Source organism: Stenella coeruleoalba, assembly GCF_951394435.1.
Source record: "Stenella coeruleoalba genome assembly, chromosome: 6".
NCBI lineage: Eukaryota > Metazoa > Chordata > Mammalia > Artiodactyla > Delphinidae > Stenella > Stenella coeruleoalba.
Window position 1 is genome coordinate 112,967,946 of NC_137151.1, and position 19,943 is coordinate 112,987,888.

The window sequence follows — 19,943 nt, forward strand, 5'->3', positions numbered from 1 at the left end:
TTATCTGAAGAAAATGAAAACACTAATTCAAAAAGATATGTGCATCCGCATGTTCACTGCAGCACTATTTATAATAGCCAAGATATGGAAACAACTTAAGGTGTCCATCAGTGGAGGAATGGATAAAGAAGACGTATATATACACAGTGGAATATTAGGCATTAAAAAGAATGAAATCCTGCCATTTTTGACAAAATGGATGGACCTTGAGGGCATTATACCAAGTGAAATAACTCAGAGAAAGATAGACACCATGTGATCTCTCTTTTATGTGGAATCTTCAAACAAACAAACAAACAAAAGCTAAGGTCATAGATACAGAGAACAGATTGGTAGCTGGCCAGAGGTAGGGGTTGGGGGAGGGAGAAATTAGCTGTTTTGGCGAAAGTTAATAATATTTATTTTTCTTAAATACTTAAAAAAAACATATACTGACATGATTACACCTTTCTGTCCCACTTAAACTCTTAATATAAATAATGATAATAATAGAGTTCTGTAGTATAATACAAGAGATATATAAGGTTTTTGTCCCCACTCTTGGCACAGAGCTCCTGAGACCCTTGGAATTTCCTGATTGTTAGGAGTACCTTTTATTCATAAAAGCTCCTTTGGATCACACCCTAGTTTACGCTAATGAAGTGACTTAGGATGGAGTCCCTAGAGCATCTCAGGATGGAGCTGGTCACCAGAAGGACCAAGTGATTAGAGGTTTGAACTTTCAGCCCTACTCACCGACCTCCTGCAAGGAGTGAGGGGGCTGGAGACTGAGCTTTATAAAAACGCTTGAACAAGGGGATATTCAGTAAGCTTCCGGGACGGTGAGCATTTCTGTCCAGGTGCTGGGGAGGCGGCACACCTGGAGAGGGTTTGGAAGCTCTGCTGCATACCTTCCTCCCCATCCCTTGCCCTGTGCATCTCTTCCGTTTGTCTGTTTCTGAGTTGTATGCTTTATAATGAACTGGAAAACATAAGTAAAGAGTGTTCCTGAGTTCTTTGAGCCATCCTAGTAAGTTATTGAACCTGAGGAGGGGTTTGTGGGAATCCCTATTTATAGCCGGCCGGAGACTTGTAACTACCAAGTGGGGAACAGTCTTGTGGGACTAACCCCTTACTTAAGCTGTGGGATATAGCTCTTATGAAATAGATTACAAAACTTAGACCGATGCTGGCTTAAAAATTATCTCTAACTTTTATCAAAAGAGTGTACGCACACGGTGGAAGACTTCTTAAAGTAATTTCTTGGCAGAGTGTGTTTGTGGAATTAAATTTTCTGAGTCCGTGCGTGTCTGAAAACGTCTTTATTCTACCTGCAGTTGAACAGGAATGTAGATGGGAGTAGAGTTCTGGATTAAAATTTCCCTCAAAAGTCTGTAAGGCAGGGCTTCTCTGGTGGCGCAGTGGTTGAGAGTCCACCTGCCCATGCAGGGGACATGGGTTCGTGCCCTGGTCCGGGAGGATCCCACATGCCGCGGAGCGGCTGGGCCCGTGAGCCATGGCCGCTGAGCCTGCGCGTCCGGAGCCTGTGCTCCGCAACGGGAGAGGCCACAACAGTGAGAGGCCCACGTACCGCAAAAAAAAAAAAAAAAGTCTGAAGGCATTGTTCATAGCCTTCTAGCGTCCAGTACTGTGGAGACATCTGCTGCCAGTATGATTCTTATTCCTTTATAGGAAGGGTGGCTATACATCCTGGTTTGTCTGGAATACCTTCAAATTTATCTTATAATAGTACATGCTTTTATTCCCAAAAATATCCTTCTTTGTTGATTAATTATAGAATCACCTTATTTGTAAGTGACCTGGTTTTTGTTTTTTGGAAGCTTTTAGGGTAGTCTTATACCTGGTGCTCTGAGAATTCACAAGGCTGTGTTGAGAGTTCAGTTAATTTTTTTCCCCCCATTCATCCGCTCAGTACTCAGCAGGCCCTTTCAATTTGAAGACTAGTGTTCATCAGCTCTGGGATATCTTATTGCAGAATACTTCAGTAATTTTTACCTCTTCATTCTCTTTGTTCTTTCTTTCTAAAACTCCTTTTAGTGGAACTTGGTCTTTGGGATTAATTTGACACCCAATTAGAAAAACAAAAACTTTTTAACCTCCTGTTCTCTACTTCATTGCTTTTGCTTTCCTTTCTGGGAAAATATTCCCAACCTCATTTTCTAATACATCTATTGACTTTTATTTTCAGGTGTTACTAACTTCCAAGAGCTTTTTCTTATTTTCAGTCCTTCTGTATACCATACTATTCTTGTTTCATCAACAAGATGGTCTCTTTTATCCCTCTGAGAATATTAATTGCATATGCATATTTAAAGTGTTTCCTACATTGTCTATCTCCATTTCATACCCCCCTCACACACACTTTCTGTTTTCATCTCTCACTGTGAATTTTTCCCCTCAAATATCTGGTGATCTAGAGCTTTATTTTCTGTCTGGATTTTTGGTTCTGATACATCTTCCTGTTTCTAGTTTTTTTCCATCAATACATTCTAAACATTGGCACTAGATTTAACATTATGAAACAGATCTGATTATCCCATTCACTTGCATAAAAATCTGAATGGGTCTTCAGAGATCTGGATAATGTCTAAACCACTTAGCGTGGCACACAGGGCAGTGGCAGTGAGGTACAGTGTTTTCTAGAGCTGCTGTCATGCCACAAATTTGGTGGCTTAAAACAACAGGAATTTAGTCTCATAGTTAATAGAAGCTAAAAGTTGGAATCAGCATTACTGGGCTGAAATCAAGGTGTTGCCAGGGCCGAGCTCCCTCCTTCTAGAGAAGAAGCTGTTCCCGCCTCTTCTAGCTCTTCTAGCCTCTTCAGCTTCTGGGACTGCTGCAGTCCGTTGCTCCACTCGAGGCTTCTAGGCCAGCGTCTTCAAATCTCTTTGCTTCATCTTCACTGTGTATGTCAAATCTAGTGCTTCTGTCTTACAGGGACACTTGTGATGGCATTTAGGGCCCACTGGGTAATCGACGATTGTCTCCCCATCTCAAAAGCCTTAATTTAATAACACCTGCAAAGACCCATTTTCCAAATAAGGTAACATTTACAGGTTCCAGGGATTAGGACCTGATACCTTTGAGGTCGTTAATCAGCCTACAACGAATACTTAGAGTTTTCTTAAATTGCCCTTTTCTTGAATACCTCTGCTTTTCCAAATACTATTACTGCTGCGGTTTCTTCTCTTGCCTCCTTGGCCAAAAATAAATGCATCATTAAATCTTTGTTGCGGAGATTCAACAATTATTGAGGGTCAATTGAATACTAGGACTTGTATTATTAGAAAACAAAACAAGGTAAAGTAAACATGCACCTGTGTCAAACCTTCTCCGCGGCAAATTACTCAGAAGGGATTCACTAAGTCATAGGAATTTACACTTTTAGCTTTTGCTGCCAAAGTGCTCTCCAAAGTGGCTGCACTTCCCCTAATAATGCCAAGAGCGATCTTGTTTCCTATATCCTTGCCAATACTTGTGATTTTTTTTAGTAAAAGAAATCTGATAGGGGAAAATTACATTGTTTTAACTTGCATTTCCTGGATAACTAGTGATGTTGACCATTTTTTTCAAAGTTAATAGGCGTTTGGATTTTTTCTCTGAATGTACATAGCGCATTTTTTCTATTGGTTGCCTTCTATTTATAGAAATTCGACAAATATGGATATGTATTGTTCATATATGTTGTTGCTGTCCTCATTTACATACTGAGTAAACTGGCACAAGAAATAAGTAAATTGATAAGGTGCCCCCCTCACTCCCCATGGACAGATGGGTAGATGAATGAAGATAGATGAATGAAGAAATGAATGAATGCGTCTAGAATCATAGCTATTAAAAAACAGAGCCGGGATTTTGGACCCACATATATCTGGTTTTAAGGCCTGTCCCTTTTAAAGTACATCTGGCTGCCTTGTAGCGAATGAGGAAATTAATAGTGAGGCAGTGGTGTGCTGAATTTTGACTCAAAATACTTAACCATTACTTACTAGCTCTGTGAGTTTGGGCTGATGTTAATATATTTTTTAAAGTAACTGTAATGATTCCTAACCTATCTGCTTTGAAGGTGATTGAGAAAATCATTGAGATGATATACAAAAGTATGGTATATACAATGAAATACTATTATAAAACTTACTAATTCTCCTTGACCATCATAACAGTGAGTGAAAAAACTCAACATACTTTATAAAAGTTTTGGATATACCTTTTTTAAAAAGGTAGACTTTATTTTTTAAGAGTAGTTTCAAGTTCACAACAAAATTGAGCAGAAGGGAGTGAGATTTCCCATGTATCCCCTGTCCTCCCATATGCACAGCCTCCCCCGGTTTCAGCGTCCTGCACCAGAGTGGTACATTTATTACAATCGATGAACCTACACTGATGCATTGTTATCACGCACAGTCCTCAGTTTACATTAGAGGTCACTCTTGGTGTTGTACGTTCCATGGATTTTAGCAAATATGTAATGTCGTATATCTACCATTATAGTATCGTACAGAGTAGTTCCACTGCTCTGAAAATCCTCTCTGCTCTGCCTGTTCATCCCTTCTTTCTCCTTAACCCTAGGCAACATTTTGCTGTCTCAGTAGTCCCAATCCTGTCTCCGTAGCTTTGCCTTATCCAGAATGTCATATAGTTGGAATCATATAGTATGTAACCTTTCAGATTGACTTTTTTCACTTAGTAATCTGCATTTGAGTTTCCTCTATCTTTTCATGGCTTAATGGCTCATTTCTTTTTAGTGCTGAATAACATTCCATTGCCTGGATGTAGCAATTACACATTCACTTGCTGAAGGACATCTTGGTTACTTCCAAATTTTGGCATTTACAAATAAAGCTGCTATAAACAGTTGTGTGCAGCTTTGTTGTCTAGACATACATTTTCAACTCATTTGAGTAAATACCAAGGAGATCAGTTGCCGGATCATATGGTAAGAGTCTGTTTAGTTTTGTAAGAAACTGCCCAACTGTCATCCAAAGTGGCTGCACCATTCTGCATTCCCACCAGCAGTGAAGGAGAGTTCCTGTTGCTCTGCATTCTTGTAGCATTTAGTGATGTTAGTATTTTGGATTTTGGTTATACTAATAGGTGTGTAGTGGTATATACAACATGCTTTTTTGGTAAAAGTTTACATGATAAAATGTCATTTGCTAGTATAATAGATGATGTTTCCAGAAAAACTCAACAGAAATTTTCCCGTGAGGTTTGGAGATAGAGATATCTCCAGGAAAAGGTTGATATTTGGCTCTATGATTAACCAGATGAGGAGTAGTAGTGCTTGCCTTCATGTGTTTGTTTTGACAGGTATTGAAACAAAGGCACGTATTTGAAGGCACTAGTACCTCCTACCATTGTCAACCGGTACAATGTTTAATTTTATTTAACTACAAAGTTTCTATTATTAGACATAAAATGTATTAAGTTAAAACCAAGTGTGGGTAAACTGTCAAAGAAAAAATTATTTTCTCTCCTTTTTGTGATTGTAGAATTATGAAAGTTATGAGAAAGTAGCTTTTATACTAATTTTAATTCCATGTAAGCCCATTGGAACATTGAACCATGTTATTCAGCAATATTATTGATATTTAACCTTCCTTTCCTCAATTTGAATATCACTAAGCATCTCTGCAAAAGTTTGAACCTCAGTATCCTCTTTATTTGGCAAAGTTTAACCCTAATTAGACTGGTAGCACCCTGTCAACACGTGATGGTCCTTTGAAATTTGTGTTTTATTTAAAATTTCAAACTGGACATTTTAACAGAAATTGTAGGTTGAAGGCCAGTAAAACAGTGGATTTTTTGTTGTTGTTTTTTGTTTGTTTTTTAACATCTTTACTGGAGTATAACTGCTTTACAATGGTGTGTTAGTTTCTGCTGTAGAACAAAGTGAATCAGCTGTACATAAACAATATCCCTATATCTTCTCCCTCTTGCATCTCCCTCCCACCCTCCCTATCCTACCCCTCTAGGTGGACACAAAGCATCAAGCTGATCTCCTTGTGCTATGTGGCTGCTTCGCACTAGCTATCTGTTTTACGTTTGGTAGTGTATATATGTCCATGCCACTCTAGTCTCTAGGTCCATCCACCTCACTACAGGTAACTCAATTTCATTTCTGTTCATGGCTGAGTAATATTCCGTTGTATATATGTGCCGCATCTTCTTTATCCATTCATCTGTCGATGGACACTTAGGTTGCTTCCATGTCCTGGCTATTGTAAATAGAGCTGCAGTGAACATTGTGGTGCATGACTCTTTTTGAATTATGGTTTTCTCAGGGTATATGCCCAGTAGTGGGATTGCTGGGTCACATGGTAGCTCTATTTTTAGTTTTTTAAGGAACTTCCATACTGTTCTCCATAGTGGCTGTATCAGTTTACATTCCCAGCAGCAGTGCAAGAGGGTTCCCTTTTCTCCACACCCTCTCCAGCATTTATTGTTTCTAGATTTTTTGATGATGGCCATTCTGACTGGTGTGAGATATCTTATTGTAGTTTTGATTTGCATTTCTCTAATGATTAATGAAGTTGAGCACTCTTTCATGTGTTTGTTGGCAGTCTGTATATCTTCTTTGGAGAAATGTCTATTTAGGTCTTCTGCCCATTTTTGGATTGGGTTGTTTGCTGTTTTGATATTGAGCTGCATGAGCTGCTTGTAAATTTTGGAGATTAATCCTTTGTCAGCTGCTTCATTTGAAAATATTTTCTCCCATTCTGAGGGCTGTCTTTTGGTCTTGTTTATGGTTTCCTTTGCTGTGCAAAAGCTTTTAAGTTTCATTAGGTCCCATTTGTTTATTTTTGTTTTTCTTTCCATTTCTCTAGGAGGTAGGTCAAAAAGGATCTTGCTCTGATTTATGTCATAGAATGTTCTGCCTATGTTTTCCGCTAAGACTTTTATAGTGTCTGGCCTTACATTTAGGTCTTTAATCATTTTGAGTTTATTTTTGTGTATGGAGTTAGGGAGTGTTCTAATTTTATTCTTTTACATGTAGCTGTCCAGTTTTCCAAGCACTACTTATTGAAGAGGCTGTTTTTTCTCCACTGTATATTCTTGCCTCCTTTATCAAAGATAAGGTAACCATATGTGCATGGGTTTATCTCTGGACTTTCTGTCCTGGTCCATTGATCAGTATTTCTGTTTTTGTGCCAGTACCATACTGTCTTGATTACTGTAGCTTTGTAGTATAGTCTGAAGTCAGGGAGCCTGATTCTTCCAGCTCCGTTTTTCTTTCTCAAGATTGCTTTGGCTATTCCGGGTCTTTTGTGTTTCCATACAGATTGTGAAATTTTTTGTTCTAGTTCTGTGAAAAATGCCAGTGGTAGTTTGATAGGGATTGCATTGAATCTGTAGATTGCTTTGGGTAGTAGAGTCATTTTCACAATGTTGATTCTTCCAATCCAAGAACGTGGTATATCTCTCCACCTGTTTGTATCATCTTTAATTTCTTTTATCCGTGTCTTATAGTGTTCTGCATACAGGTCTTTGGTCTCCTTAGGTAGGCTTATTCTTAGGTATTTTATTCTTTTTGTTGCAGTGGTAAATGGGAGTGTTTCCTTAATTTCTGTTTCAGATTTTTCATTATTAGTGCATAGGAATGCAAGAGATTTCTGTGCATTAATTTTTTATACTGCTATTTTACCAAATTCATTGATTAGCTCTAGTAGTTTTCTGGTAGCATCTTTAGGATTCTTTATGTGTAGTATCATGTCATCTGCAAACAGTGGCAGCTTTACTTCTTCTTTTCCGATTTGGATTCCTCTTATTTCTTTTTCTTCTCTGATTGCTGTGGCTAAAACTTGCAAAACTATCTTGGATAAGAGTGGTGAGAGTGGGTAACCTTGTCCTGTTCCTGGTCTTAGTGGAAATGGTGTCAGTTTTTCACCATTGAGAACAATGTTGGCTGTGGGTTTGTCATATATGGCCTTTATTATGTTGAGGAAAGTTCCCTCTTTGCCTCCTTCCTGGGGAGTTTTTATCATAAATGGGTGTTGAATTTTGTTAAAAGCTTTTTCTGCATCTGTTGAGATGATCATATGGTTTTTCTCCTTCAATTTGTTAATATGGTTTATCACACTGATTGATTTGCGTATATTGAAGAATCCTTGCATTCCTGGGATAAATCCCTCTTGATCATGGTGTACGATCCTCTTAATGTGCTGTTGGATTCTGTGTGCTAGTATTTTGTTGAGGATTTTTGCGTCTATGTTCATCAGTGATATTGGTCTGTAGTTTTCTTTTTTTGTGACATTTGTCTGGTTTTGGTATCAGGGTGATGGTGGCCTCGTAGAATGAGTTTGGGAGTGTTCCTCCCTCTGCTATATTTTGGAAGAGTTTGAGAAGGATAGATGTTAGCTCTTCTCTAAATGTTTGATTGAATTCGCCTATGAAGTCATCTGGTCCTGGGCTTTTGTTTGTTGGAAGATTTTTAATCACAGTCTCAGTTTCAGTGTTTGTGATTGGTCTTTTCATATTTTCTATTTCTTCCTGGTTCAGCCTGGGAAGGTTGTGCTTTTCTAAGAATTTGTCCATTTCTGCCAGGTTGTCCATTGTATTGGCATGTAGTTGCTTGTAGTAATCTCTCATGATCCTTTGTATTTCTGCAGTGTCAGTTGTTACTTCTCCTTTTTCATTTCTAATTCTTTTGATTTGAGTCTTCTCCCTTTTTTTCTTGATGAGTCTGGCTAACGGTTTATCAATTTTGTTCATCTTCTCAAAAGAACCAGCTTTTAGTTTTATTGATCTTTGCTATCGTTATCTTCATTTTTTTTCATTTATTTCTGATCTGATCTTTATGATTTCTTTCCTTGTGCTAACTTTGGGGTTTTTTTGTTCTTTCTCTAATTGCTTTAGCTGTAAGGTTAGGTTGTTTATTTGAGATGTTTCTTGTTTCTTGAGATAGGATTGTATTGCTGTAAATTTCCTTCTTAGAACTGCTTTTGCTGCGTCCCATAGGTTTTGGTTCGTCGTGTTTTCATTGTCATTTGTTTATAGGTATTTTTTGATTTTCTCTTTGATTTCTTCAGTGATCTCTTGGTTATTTAGTGTATTGTTTAGCCTTCATGTGTGTGTTTTTTTTTTTTTTTTACAGATTTTTTTCCTGTAATTGATGTCTAGTCTCATAGCGTTGTGGTTGGAAAAGATACTTGATAAGATTTCAGTTTTCTTAAATTTACCAGTGCTTGATTTGTGACCCAAGATATGATCTGTCCTGGAGAATGTTCCATGAGCACTTGAGAAGAAATTGTATTCTGTTGTTTTTAGATGGAATGTCTTATAAATATCAATTAAGTCCATCGTGTTTAATGTATCATTTAAGGCTTGTGTTTCCTTATTTATTTTCATTTTGGATGATCTGTCCATGGGTGAAAGTGGGGTGTTAAAGTCCCCTACTGTGATTGTATTACTGTCGATTTCCCCTTTTATGGCTGTTAGTATTTGCCTTATGTATTGAGGTGCTCCTATGTTGGTTGCATAAATATTTACAATTGTTATATCTTCTTCTTGGATTGATCCCTTGATCATTATGTAGTGTCCTTCTTTGTCTCTTCTAGTAGTCTTTATTTTAAAGTCTATTTTGTCTGATATGAGAATTGCTACTCCAGCTTTCTTTTGATTTCCATTTGCATGGAATATCTTTTTCCATCCCCTCACTTTCAGTCTGTACGTGTCCCTAGGTCTGCTATGGGTCTCTTGTAGACAGCATATACATGGTCTTGTTTTTGTATCCATTTAGTCAGTCTATGTCTTTTGGTTGGAGCATTTAATCCATTTACATTTAAGGTAATTATTGATATGTATGTTCCTCTTACCATTTTCTTAATTGTTTGGGTTGGTTATTGTAGGTCTTTTCCTTCTCTTGTGTTTCCTGCCTAGAGAAGTTCCTTTAGCATTTGTTGTAAAGCTGGTTTGGTGGTGCTGAATTCTCTTAGCTTTTGCTTGTCTGTAAAGGTTTTAATTTCTCTGTCGAATCTGAATGAGATTCTTGCGTGGTAGAGTGATCTTGGTTGTAGGTTTTTCTCTTTCATCAGTTTACATATGTCCTGCCATTCCCTTCTGGCTTACAGATTTTCTGCTGAAAGATCAGCTGTTAACCTTATGGGGATTCCCTTGTATGTTATTTGTTGCTTTTCTCTTGCTGCTTTTAATATTTTTTCTTGCTATTTAATTTTTCATAGTTTGATTAATATGGTCTTGGCATGTTTCTCCTTGGATTTATCCTATATGGGACTCTCTGTGCTTCTTGGACTTGATTATTTCCTTTTCCATATTAGGGAAGATTTCAACTGTAATCTCTTCATATATTTTCTCAGTCTCTTTTTTTATCTCTTCTTCTTCTGGGACTCTTGTAATTCGAATGTTGGTGCGTTTAATGTTGTCCCAGAGGTCTCTGAGACTGTCCTCAATTCTTTTCATTTTGTTTTCTTTATTACGCTCTGCAGTAGTTATTTCCAGTATTTTATCTTCCAGGTCACTTACCCATTCTTCTGCCTTAGTTATTCTGCTATTGATTCCTTCTAGAGAAATTTTAATTTCATTTATTGTGTTGTTCATCATTGTTTGTTTGCTCTTTAGTTCTTCTAGGTCCTTGTTAAATGTTTCTTATATTTTGTCCATTGTGTTTCCAAGATTTTGGATCATCGTTACTCTCATTACTCTGAATTCTTTTTCAGGTAGACTGCCTATTTTCTCTTCATTTGTTTGGTCTGGTGGGTTTTTACCTTGCTCTTCATCTGCTTTGTATTTCTCTGTTTCTCATTTTGCTTAACTTTCCTCGCTTGGGGTTTCCTTTTTGCAGGCTGCAAGTTGGTAGTTCCCGTTGTTTTTGGTGTCTGTCCCCAATGCGTAAGGTTGGTTCAGTGGGTTGTGTAGGCTTCCTGGTGGAGGAGACTGGTGCCTTTGTTCTGGTGGATGAGGCTGGATCTTGTCTTTCTGGTAGGCAGGACCATGTCTGGTGGTGTGTTTTGCGGTGTCTGTGAACTTACTGTGATCTTAGGTAGCCTCTGTGCTAATGGATGGGGCTGTGTTCCTGTCTTGCTAGTTGTTTGGCATGGGGTGTCCAGCAGTGTAGCTTGCTGGTCATGGAGCGGAGCTGGGTCTTAGCATTGAGATGGAGATCTCTGGCAGAGCTTTCGCTATTTGATGTTACGTGGAGCTTGGAGGTCTCTGGTGGACCAGTGTCCCGAACTCGGCTCTCCCACCTCAGAGGCTCAGGCTTGGCACCCAGCTGGGGCACCCGGATGAACTGTGCCCTGTCAGCCACCCGGATGAACTGTGCCCTAAAGAGCAAGCATATTTTCTACCACCTGGTTATCAGGTTTAGAAAGTGGAATGAATGCCATTGCATTGTAGGCGTTCAAAAACTCGCTTTCCGTGGATCCTCAAGTGCCGGAAGACCTGGCTTCACATGGACTGTAGACGTCGTATGCCCGCGCCTGCGCCCACTGCATCCGCATGTGTCCAGCAGTGGAGTTTTTGTTAACCTGTAGCAAGATCTTCCTGTTAATTAGTTGTCATGGGGTAAAATATAGCATAGTTTTATTCTTTACTTACTGTGACTTGTGAAGTGAATTAGAGTTTGTGAAATTTTGGGGCAAGAATTTAAGGATCATGTGTCCAGGAAGTTTTTAGCATTCTGAGAAGTGAGGGTGAAGTTGGTTAGAACCGTTATAAGGAAGAGTCTATGTTTAAGTGCTTTGCAAATATAAGAGCAATAAGCGTTTTCTCTCTTAGAATCATGATTGTTGACATTTATCTTCTGTTTCAGAAGATCATTTCAGAATCTTTGCCCACAACTGTTGAGTTTACTGATTTTACATTTTCTACTGATTTTAAGAAATTACATGAAGAATGTTTATTACTAAAAACTGTAAACAGTATAAGAGTGTGTAAGTAAAAGGAATCTTCCCTGTCCCCTGTTTCTTTTGCTAGAGGTTACCCCTTACCAATTTGGAATGTGTCCTTCTAGACTTTTTATGTGCATATCCAAGGTTACCATCTTTTAATGAAGCAGGTATGATGGAGAAAGGCAAATACCTTGCCCATTGGTGTGCCTTTGTTTTACTTTAGACATTTCTTTGCCTACATCTTCTTGAGCGATATACTTGGCTAAATGAAGAATGCTTTGAAGTGACTAAATATATTGGAGCACTGTTATTTTCTCTACAAATTTCTTTTAGCGAACATAAAAGGGAAATTCTTTGGAAACCCCAAACTTCAAATTTCTAGCTAAGAACAGATCAACATAGTTTAGATTTACATTGAAATTAAAATCGCAAAGTTAATTTACTGTGTACTGAACAACAGGTATTAAAGAGTAAAGCATTTATATAAATGACTGCAATTAGTGTTGCCTTTATTGAGGGTCAGCTAGATTGGGGTAGAGAAAGAAGTGGTTTTGGCAGTTTAGTCCATCTGTTTAGGGTGGGGGAGGGAAACAGTGCGTGGAGAAAAAAGTGCTGTGGCAGAGTGACAAAGGTAACTTTGTCTCTCATAATTTTGCCTAGACTTGATCAGGTATCCAAAAAGAGGAAAAGAAATTCATCATTTTATGTAGGCTAACTGTATTATGAAGTAAATAGAATTTCATGGACTATTTGAGAAATCCAGTGTCTGGAATTATAAAACTTAGAACTCCACCTCTTCACATTTGGGAACTACTCATATTCAAAAGTTTTGTGACTTAAGATATGATGTAAAAATTGACCTGATTCACTGATTGTGACCTGATTCACTGATTGTGTGCATATCCTTTGTGTAGTTGTTAGATTGAAGCATTTAAAACTCCTCAAGAAATTTGGAGAAGCAGATTTTGATTTGGGTTTTATTTTAATGCTACTTACTAGTAGTCCCCCCCAAAAATGACATGTAGAATTTAAAAGAGAATATTAACAAGTAGAATTGTATGTGAATAAATTTAGATTCATTATCATTGCTATTCAGTAGTGTTTTAAATCTATGTTACAGATCACAGCAAGTTGATTACTCTTTTTCTTGATGTTCAGTTATACTGATTAAAAAAAGGGAAATTCTATCCATGATTCTAGTGATTCATACTTAAATATTTTATAGAGTAGACAAGTTTTGATGGCCTTCAGGATTTCATCACTTACTTGGTCCAGTAGTCCATATTCAGCTGGTAGCAGAAAGTGTTACTTTGTGCGTTTAGTCGTGCAGTAGAGAGAAATTATTCAGAGTATTTTCATTTGTATTTCAGTGAAAATGATGCATGTTATAAGTTTGCGAGGAGATGGGGACAGCAGCGGTTTTGCCACTCCCTTGGTGTAACACGAAAATGTTTCTTAGAGTCAGGCCAAATACTGCTCATAGGTATTGAAGGTGGATTCCTTTTTTTAACACCTTCTGTTTTTAAAACACAATCTAGTTTTTGAACATTGATGGAAAAACTGCAGAGGCCAGAAAACTGAGCACATCGGAGAGTGGTGGAGAGGAGTGGGAAGACAACGCTTTATCTTAGTAGCTTTGATTTTGAAACCTGTTTAGATAAAGCTTTATTAATGGTAAAATAATTGAGGATTTATGGAAAGGAGAAAATATTTTATGTAAATTAAACAAGGAAAAAATCATGAATAAAATACAAGTAAAAGACTATTGACTAAAGGAAGTAGTTGAATGTTTAAGCCTTATTCTTAGCTATCATTCAGATAGTATAAATAATGAAGTTGATGTAATGTTGTGATACAGGTCATTCATCCAGTTCTGTGTATTTCCACAGTGTACTTATAATGTCTAATTATATATGTTATTTGCTTTTTCTTAAGTTTGATTTTAACTGATATGCCAAAATTCAGATAAGAAGGGCTTTTGGGGTAAGGAGGTGAAAAAGGAAATATCTAAAGAATCTTACTGAACAATTTAGAAATCCTTGGAATTGAAAGAACAGGTATAGAGTCAGACTGGATAGTTTTCAGTAGAATTTAGATTGCAAAATTATTCTAGCATTTTATTATTTTTTTCTTTTTTACTAGAAGCATTTTAAAATTATCTTAGATTAAATTATCCTGAAAATCTTAATTTAGACACTTGAATCTCTTCATATTCCTAAAGGCTAAACTTACCTGAAGCGCTTTCTTTTCTCAGACGTGCATACTTTGCTCATTATAAGCACATTTAGTTTGCTGACATATTTCATATGTTTGGAACTATTAAGCCTTTGAATTTTCTTTAATTTTATTTTAAATTTTACTCTAGGGAAGAAAATAGGTAAGTTCAAAAGGGAAATTGTTAATACAGCTAAATGAACCTTCACTTAAAAATTAGGCCATCTGGGGAATTCCTTGGTGGTCCAGTGGTTAGGACTCTGTGCTTTCGCTGCGGAGGGCCCAGGGTCGATCCCTGGTCGGGGAACTAAGATCCCACAAGCCGCACGTTGTGGGGCCCCCGCAAAAAAAACATTAGGCCATCTGTTTACTATCCTAGGTATGGGTTCATGTAATACTATATATAGCACTTAGCTGGATTGAGTTGGAATTATAAAGACCCTCAAGTACCAACCAGCCAAGCTGATGTCATTATATAATTTAATAGTTCATGTTCTCCTGAAATGTTTATATAATTGGCCCTCATTAGCCATTTTGTGTGAGATCACTGGAATAAATAAGGAATAGTCCTAAAGGGGAAATAGTCCTATTTAATATATGTTTTAATATAGTTAAGGAATTCAATTCTTGGCCGGTTAGTACTTACTGGTAAGTATTGTTAATAATGTCAAAACAGTGCTAGTAAGTAAGTGTCCTAAGTTTGGTTTCTCTGCCCTGCCATTTGGGTAATGTAATAGTGACTAACATGCCATTCTCCCCATTCCCCTTCAATGAATCAGCCTTGAACAAAATTCTCAATGAATCAACCTTGAACAAAATTCTAATGTAAAAAGCTGTACTTTTGTATAGAGAATTTCATTATCACTTCTTTTGGATATAATAAGAGGAGGGTATATGTCTTGGGAAGGTAAGTAGAAAGCAGAGTAGGGATAGGCTTTCCCATAGACGAGGAAGTTGAGGCAAAATGATTCAGAACCCTGAACCTGGGGCTTGTGTATGTGTGTTTGTCTGGGCGGGAACTGTTTGGTGAACAACCACACGATAATGAGATAGATGAATGGACTCTAGAGGCACCTCTTAGTACTTTCCTTTGTGTTGCTGGGTCCAGGTATGAGGTGGTTAAGGGTGGACCTAAACCCCTGAGAGTTAGGGAAACTTGTTGAGGATCATATTCTTTAGGTGTATGGGGGCTGTGTAAGTTGAATTGGTTAAACAGAGTTGGTCCTGAGTTGTGTTCCACATGTATTCTCTACCTTTGGGACTGGAGTGGGATCCAGGGAGTGGGATTCAATAGTTCTGTGTTGTAAAATCCAAGGACTTAAAATTTTTGCATGGAGTACTAGACATGAGGAAAAAATATTAGTATATGTATTTTCTTAAACATAAATTTGTAATCCTCTAACTAAAGCTCATGGAGAGAAATTCCCAAAACTGACTGGCTAGCTAAGGCGGCTCAATGGACTAGTACCAATTCCAAATACAAGATTTGTTAAGCGTCATTATTTTTGCTTCCTATTTTATAAGGGACTTCATGGATGTATATATGGTTTCAGCTTCTTCTTACCTTTGAATCTTTATTTAATCAATAATAATAGCAGCTGAGACTTGAGTGCTTATTATGAGACAGTTGTTATATTCTTTACACGTATTAACTGTTTATGTGATACAGATATTATTCTCCACATTTTACAGATGAGGGAACTAAAGCTTAGAAAGGTAATTTACCTAAGGTGACATTTCGTAAGTAGTAGAGCAAAGTGTCAAACCCAGTGTGTTGGGACTTTCCTGGTGGCTCCGTGGTTAAGAATCCGCCTGCCAATGCAGGGGACGTGGGTTCGAGCCCTGGTCCGGGAAGATCCCACACGCCGCGAAGCAGCTAAGCCCGTGCACCACAACTACTGAGCCTGAACTCTAGAGCCCACGAGCCATAACTACTGAGCCCATGTGCCACGACTACTGAAGCTTGTGTGCCTAGAGCCCGTGCTCCGCAACAAAGAGAAGCCACCGCAATGAGAAGCCCGCGCACTGCGACAAAGAGTAGCCCCTGCTCGCCACAGCTAGAGGAAGCCCACATGCAGCAACGAAGAACGCAGCCAAAAAAAAAAAAAACAAAAACCCAGTCTTTTACTGAGAGCTTAGGCTGTGGAGCCAGAGTACAGCTGAATTGACTTCAGTACCTTCAGAATCAGGGGGGTATAAGAAATTATCAAGATAAAAATATTGATATTGGTATCCATAGTTTTGTATAAACAAATTTAAAGTGCTACTAAAACATACATTGTATTTTGTAATTTATGAAGAATGCTTTCACTTCTCTTGTTTTTTTCCCCAAAGGAGTTTTGTGAGGTATTTGTTATCACCCCAGTTGTACAGTGAACCTGAAGCTTGGGGGTGTAAATTGACTTGTCCCATGTTATACAGCGAAAACGTGGGGGGCCAGCATCAAACCCACAGCGTAGCCTGAGTTCTGAAAGGAGCAGGTCTGTTGGAACAGTTTCTGTGTGCAATCAAACCAGTGTTGCAAGGAATAGAACCTTCAGTAGGTCATGTAAAAAGTATATAAGTGAAACAAGTACCTGTCTGCTTTGAAGCTCCACATGAAAAAGAACTTTGTACCCAAACCAGCTATGCTGATAATTAGCATTTACATGCCTTTGCATTTTTCCAGAGTCCCTTTTAGCTACCGCACTTTACATTTTGTACATATGGGGAAATAAGGTACAGAAAAGTTATTTCATTAATAAAAGATCAGACTTAACTAGTGGTGGAGCCCAGGCTATAATTGGTTTGCTTACTTGGTGAAATTAATTTTAGGGTGACTAGCTCATTCTGGTTTGCCTGGAACTTCCCTGGTTTTAGTACTGAAAAGTCCTGTGTACCAGGAAACCCTGAAGTCCCCGGCAAACTAGAGTGGTTGGTCATCCCAATTTTCCCACTTTGTGGTGGATTGGGGATGGGAGTAGGGTTGCCATATAAAATACCAGGCACTTAGTTAAAGCTGAATTTCAGATAAATGTTGAATAATGGTTTACTGTATGTCCCAGATATTGCATGGACATATGTACACTGAAATTTGTTGTTTAACTGAAATTCAGCTTTAACTGGGCATCTTGTATTCTTATTTGTTAAATCTGGCAACCCTAAGGAAGAGTGAAAGGACATTCTAATGGGTAAAAAGACCACTTTACTGCTTCTTTTGTGTGGACCTCAGGTTTATACATTTACCTATGTAAGGGAGCGTCATCCGGCAGTTTCCTTTTCTGGGGTACTTGACTCGTTCTTTTAGTCAAGTAGACATAGATGTGAGAGGTCAGGATGAATGTATGAAACCACATTTTGCCAATGCATTAAAACTGGTGCGTGTGTGTGTGTGTGTCTTGGTTTGAGCAGTTAGTTCTCCTTTACATGGTGGGAAACTTAACCCAGATCTGAACCCCTCTCTCTTTGTTGGATCAGTCTGTCCAACACCAGCACAATCTCACAGATCACCCATATCATCTTTAGACTATATATATGTTAAAAAGTACTTTTGTTGTTAAGATAGTATGTTCACGTGATTCAAAATGAAAAGGAAGTAAAGGCTTTCCCTACCCCTTTCTTGCAACTCTTCTTTTTCTCACCATGGAGGCAATCTGATTAGAAAATGTTAGAATTTTTTTTTTTGAAGTGGACCATTTTTAAAGTCTTTATTGAATTTGTTATAATATTGCTTCTGTTTTTATGGTTGGGAGGCATGTGCGATCCTAGCTCCCCGACCAGGGATTGAACCTGCACCCCTTGCATTGGAAGGCAAAGTCTCAACCACTGGACCACCAGGAAAGTCCCGAAAATGTTAGAATTTTTGAAATGGAGTTTTAGAAGTCTTCTCGTTGAGTGTTTTTTCTTTGTATGTGTATGTGCGTTTGTGTGTGTGTGTTTTTAAGCAGGGAACTCTTTCCCTACCCCTTTTCCCTTCACCCCCAAAAGGAGAGGGATGTACCTTATAAAGAAGACAGAAATGGGTTCCTCAGGGCATTTAAATCTCCAGTGTTTGATGGTTGTCAGTACTTCTAAATCAGTCTGGGAGTCCTTTACATCAATAGAATATAGGCTTGAAATAGATCTAGTTGAATTCCGTCAACATTAATGGTAAGCAAATTAGGATTTAGTGACTTGGACAAGGACTCATAGTAATTGGTTGCAGAGCTGAGACTGGTGTAGGTGTGTATTTGTGTATTCTTGTGCATGAATTTGTTTAAAATCCTTGTTCTATAACAAGCAGAAAAAGGTATAAATTTCCTTGCCTAATTTCTTTGTTTCTTGTTTAATTTTATGCCGGGACCCAGCATTTTTTATTTTTTGAAAGAACGTCTGGCTTGGACTTTATTTAGAAAAGGAAAATGGAATAAAAGTTTTCAGACATATATCTGTATTTTCAGATTGCTTTCTGTTATAGGTTATTATAAGATATTGAATGTAGTTCTTTGTGCTATACAGTAAATCCTTGTTGGTTATCTATTTATGTATAGTACTTTGTAGCTTTTAATCCCATACTCCTAATTTTTTCTCCCCCCACTTCCCTTTTGGTAACCATAAGTTTGTTTTCTACACCTGTGAATCTGTTTCTGTTTTGTATAGATCCATTTGTATTATTATTATTATTTTTACCCTTTGATAAGGCTGAACATTTTTTTTTTTGAAGTATAGTTGGTTTTCAATGTTGTGTTAGTTTCAGGTGTACAGCACAGTGATTCAGTTTTTATATATATAAAGAATATATATATAAGAATTCATTTATGTATGTATAAAGAATATATATACTCAGTTATACATGTAAAGAATATATATATACTTTTCCAGATTCTTTTCCTTTATAGGTTATTACAAAATATTGAGTATAGTTTCCTGTACTATACAGTTGGTCCTTGTTATCTATTTTATATATGGTAATATGTGTATGTTAATCCCAAATGCCTAATTTATCCTTTCTCCCCTTTCCCCTTTGGTAACCATAAATTTGTTTTCTGTGTCTGCAGGTCTATTTCTGTTTCGTGAATAAGCTCATTTGTGTTTTTTTTTTTTAAGATTCCACATATAAGTGATACCTATGATATTTGTCTTTCTCTTTTTGACTTACTCCACTAAGATATTCTCTAGATCCATCCATGTTTCTGCAAATGGCAATATTTCATTCTTTTTTATGGCTGAGTAGTATTCTATTGTGTGTGTGTGTGTGTATGTGTATATATATATATATATATGACATATTCTTTACCCATTCTTCTGTCAGTGGACATTTAGGTTGCTTCTGTGTTTTGGCTATTGTAAATGGTGCTGCTGTGAACATTGGGGTGCATGTATCTTTTGGAATTAGAGTTTTCATCTTTTCCGGATATATGCCCAGGAGTGGAATTGCTGGATCATATTGCAGCTCTATTTTTAGTTTTTTAAGGAACCTCCATACTGTTTTCCATAATGGCTGCAACAAATTATTGATATATTCCCACTGACATTGTAGGAATATTTCACACCCTCTCCAGCATTTGTTATTTGTGGACTCTTTGATGGTAGCCATTCTGACAGGTGTGAGGTGATACCTCATTGTAGTTTTGATTTGCATTTCTCTACTAATTGGTGGTGTTGAGCATCTTTTCATGTGCCTGTTGGCCAGCTGTATGTCTTCTTTGGAGAAATGTCTTCTGCCCATTTTTTGATTGGGTTGTTTGGGGTTTTTTTGTATTGCGCTTTATGAGCTGTTTGTATAGCTGTTTGTATATTTTGGATATTAACACCTTGTCAGTCTCATCGTTGCAAATATCTTCTCCCATTCTGTAGGTTATCTTTTTATTTATGGTTTCCTTTGCTGTGTGAAAGTATTTAACTAGATTCCATTTGTTTATT

General features: G+C 37.6%; 1 protein-coding gene across 3 annotated transcripts in view; it reads left to right on the forward strand.

Annotated features, from left to right (window-relative positions):
* ACSL3 (acyl-CoA synthetase long chain family member 3) overlaps positions 1–19,943 on the forward strand; it is a 79,160-nt gene that overhangs the window by 12,829 nt on the left and 46,388 nt on the right. The window contains exons 2-3 of one of the 3 annotated variants that reach the window (XM_079925224.1): positions 5,311–5,367; positions 5,976–6,104. The exons of 1 other annotated variant lie outside the window; for it this stretch is intronic. The gene's annotated coding sequence lies outside the window, so the exon portion shown is untranslated. The remainder of the gene's footprint in view (positions 1–5,310; positions 5,368–5,975; positions 6,105–19,943) is intronic. One more of the 3 variants, XM_079925223.1, reaches the window with a different exon arrangement.